Below are 4313 nucleotides of genomic sequence, written 5' to 3'. Positions count from 1 at the left end.
ATATATATATATATATATACATATACAGTATATATGACTTAATCGCAATATGAGCACTAATGGTTTTAGTGAGTTAGCCGATAAATAAATCTCCTGCATCAGCAAACAAAAGTTTTATTGTACTTTGGAAACATTGAGGACATATTTTAACATGAATTGAACACTGGTTTAAGATATTATTTATATCTTCGTCTTTTAACAATAGTTATTTTTTCTCTAATTTTTTAAAAGTAGACGATTTATGATATAAAAAATACTATTTAATAGCAAGGAAAGTCAGTCAGCTAAATTATGAAATTATTTGAATCAATGAATTTATGTTAGGGTGAGGCGAGCATAAACATTTACAGAAAATATCAAAGTTGGCTATACATTATTTTCTCTCTCTGATATTTTCTGGTCTGGTTTTTTCAGAAGTATATATCTTTATAATTTGAATGAGAAAGATTATTTACCGAGAATTAAGCAAATGGGAATAAGGAAACCTCGAGAATACGAACAGTCTTCTGTAAGATCTGTCTTGAGTGATGCAATAACGCAAACAAGAGAAGTTTCCTCTCGGGAATATGAACAGTCTTTTTCAAGAACTGTGTCAAGTGATGCACTAACGCAAAGAGGAAATGTTTCCTCTCCGGAATACGAACAGTCTTCTTTGAAAACTGTCTCCAACGACTCATTAATACCTTCGGGATTTTGTTCCTTAACGGGTCTGCCTTATTATGAATATGAAAAGGTCAAACCTCACATAGGGTCTTTATTAGGAACCGGAGCTTTTTCCAAGGTGTATGAACTGACAGGAAGATATTCCGGCTATTGCATCAAAATTAATGACAGGAAAGTTCAGAGGGAGGTATTTTATCTCCTTTACTTGCAGCATCTGGCAGTTCCCAAAGTGATAGGCCTTATACATAACAAAAACATGTTTATAATGAAACGTCACCAGATGACATTGTATAGCTGGGTGAGAAAAATGAAGCCGACCAAGAAGGAGTTACTCTCTGTTTTATTAGAAACAGCAGGAATCGTGCAAGGATTCCACGTTAAAGGAGTTTGCCACAACGACCTTAAGCCAGATAACATCATGGTGGATATTTCGCCCGAAGGATATCCTAAAGCGACGGTGATCGACTTCGGTCTCATGAGGGAGATTGACTCTGATTCATTATCGAGTTTGAATCTCCCCCAGGAGCTGGTTCTGCATCGCCTCGCGAAAGCGGGGAGGTGGTTGGCACCTCAGGTAATTTTGAAGAATCGTTGCACCTCTCAAACAGATGCCTATTCATTAGCCTTCACCATCGTCAATGTAATAGAGATGTCCTCGTTTAAGATATCACCTTACTTCAGGGAGCTCCTGAGTTGGTTTGCAGGGTGCTACGGAGATGAGAAAGGCTGCTGTGTCGAAAACCTGGTCGCCGGGTTACGGCTGGAAATGAACAGTGAACCTGAAGAGGGCCTGGCATACTCAGAAAGAAATACGTTAAGGGAAGTTTCAACCGATGATGATAAATATCATAAGGAAAAAGAATACCATGCAACTGCAGTGGATCCAATTGGCCGTCTTCAAAAAGGTGAAAACCTAACACAGAAACATGTTGAAAGTGTTCCAGGTGGCGAAAATGAGAAGAGAAGTGACTTATACCACCATAAAAAAATCGAGGAAGTAATGTCCGAGGAACCGAGTCTAGATAGAATAATAAAGGATTTGAAAGATGAAATAGTTCTTAATCTTGAGAAAAAAATTCTCCCTCTAGAAAAGAATTTAGAAAGGAAATTCCAGAAGCGAATTGATCAAGACAAACGCGAACATGAGGATTTGGTTACGAAAATTAATATGGAGAAACAATCCCTAGAGAGAAAATTTTTAAACGAAAACAACGCTTTGAAAAAGGATATTGCTATATACAGGGAGGTGGTTAAGAGGCTACAGAAAGAGCGAGATGAAATGATCAGTGACTTTCGTTTGGAGAAACTATCACTGGAAAAGAAATTCCAGGAAGAGAAAGATGATCTGGTAAATTATCAAGCTATACTCAGGGAGAGTCTTGAGAAAGAAAAGAAACAGAGAGATGAATTGATCAGTGACTTTCGTTTGGAGAAACTATCCCTGGAAAGGAAATTCCAGCAGAAAATTTATATGGATAGAATTTCTCAGGAGAGGAAATTCCAGGAAGAAAAAAGGTCTCTTGAAAATTATCAAGCTATACTCAGGGAAGGTCTAAAGAAAATAAAGAAACAGGTAGATGATTTGGTCAGTGAATTTCGTTTGGAGAAACAATCCCTAGAAAGGAGATTCCAGAAGCAAATTGACCAAGACAAACGCCACCATGAGGATGTGATTAGGAAATTTAATATTGAGAAACTATCTCATGAGAGGAAATTCCAGGAAGAAAGAGAATATCTGGTAAATCATCAAGCTATGCTCAGAGTGTGTCTTAAGAAAGTAAAGCAACAGCGAGATGAACTGATTGGTGAATTACGTTTGGAGAAACCTAACCTAGAAAGTAAATTACAGCAACTACTAGATCAAGACAAACACATAGAGGATGAACTGAAAAAATCTTTAGATTTAAAGACAAGATTAGATTATCATCATCAGAGGTGGAGTAGACCAGGAGACCAAGCGACTAAAAAGAAGAGGGAGGAGGAAGGAAGAGAAGAGCGAGAAAAGAAAAATGGGGAGGAAGGAAGAGAAGATCAAAATAAAAAGAAGGAAGGAGGAGTAGAGCAAAAGACCATGAAGAAGAAGGAAGAGGATGTAGGAAGGAAAATGTCTAAAAAGAAGGAGCAGGGAAAAGGCAAAGTGTCAAAGAAGAAGCAGGGAGAAGTAGAGCAGGAGAGCAAAAAGAAGAAGAGGGAGGAGGAAGGAAGAAAAGAGTCAGAGAACAATAAGGGCGGAAGAGTAGAGCAGATGGCCAAGAAGAAAAAGAAGGAGGAGGAAGAAGGAGGAGAAGAGCAGAAGAAGAAGAAGGAAGGAGGAGTAGGGCAGAAGACCAAGAAGAGGAAGGAAGAAGATATAGGAAGAAAAATGTCTAAAAAGAAGGAGCAGGGAAAAAGAAAAGAGTCAAAGATGAAGCAGGGAGGAGAAGTAGAGCAGGAAAGCAAAATGAAGAAGAGGGAGGAGGAAGGAAGAAAAGAGTCAGAGAACAATAAGGGCAGAAGAGTAGAGCAGATGGCCAAGAAGACGAAGAAGGAGGAGGAAGAAGGAGGAGAAGAGCAGAAGAAGAAGAAGGAAGGGAAAGTAGAACATAAGACTAAAAAGGACAAGAAGGAGGAGGAGGTAGGAAGAAAAAAGTTTAAAAAAGAAGGAGAAACAGGGAGGAAGAAAAGAGCCAAAGAAGAGGAAGGGAGGAGGAGTAGAGAAAGAAAGCAAGAAGAAGAAGAAGAGGGGGTAAGAAGGAAGAGAAGAGACAGAAGAAGAAGGGAGGAGAGTAAATCAAAAGAAAAAAAAAGATGGAGGAGGAGAAGGGAGGAAGAGAAGAACAAAGTAAGAAGGAAGGAGGGGTAGACCAGAAACCAAGAATAAGACAAAGGAGGTGGAGGTAGGAAGAGAAACGTCAAGTACATGTAGGAAAAAGGAAGAAAAGAGTTAAAAAAAGTAAAAAGGAGGAGGAGTAGAGCAGAACAAAAATAGGGGGGTGGGGAGGAGGTAGGGAGAGAACGGTGCAACAAGAAGAAAGGAGGAGTAGTGCAAAAAAAAAAAAAACCTTGGACATCAAGAACTTCTGACTTATTGTAGGCTCTGCCCCATTGTTAAAGATTCCATGGTGCAGAAGCTATGGAAATACCCAAGAAAAGAAAACAATGGCTGATTTTGAAGTATTCCTTACATTATAAAACTGCTTATCAGAGAAGTGTAACAAAAATAACAGGGATTGGGAGAGAAACCATTGGATTTGGATACAATGAAATATTTAAAGTCGATGGAATGGGAATTCATGCCTTAAATATAAAGGAATAATGTACAAGATAGACGACGTAGGAGGGAAGTCACATTTGTTTTATTATGCAGTGTTCCTTGATGAAGATTCACTTGTATTATTTCTTTGTCAGGTGGACATGTGCAGAAAAACAATTTGACTTCTTCTAGTATGCTTTTCCCCTCTGAGAAGATTCCATTATACTAGAGAAGTTAAACAGAAGAAATGGGGCTTTAGATAAAAACTATTGGGATTTGAAGCCATATAAAGACATAAAGTCGATTGCAAGGGATTTCCTGCCTTTCAAATGTTTAATATACAGGGCAGACTCAGTAGATTTAAGAAGTCACATTTGTTTTATTATGCAATGTTCCATGATGAAGATTCACGTGTACT

Source organism: Palaemon carinicauda, chromosome 17 (genome assembly GCF_036898095.1).
Source record: "Palaemon carinicauda isolate YSFRI2023 chromosome 17, ASM3689809v2, whole genome shotgun sequence".
Lineage (NCBI taxonomy): Eukaryota > Metazoa > Arthropoda > Malacostraca > Decapoda > Palaemonidae > Palaemon > Palaemon carinicauda.
Note: the sequence above shows the minus strand (reverse complement) of the source record.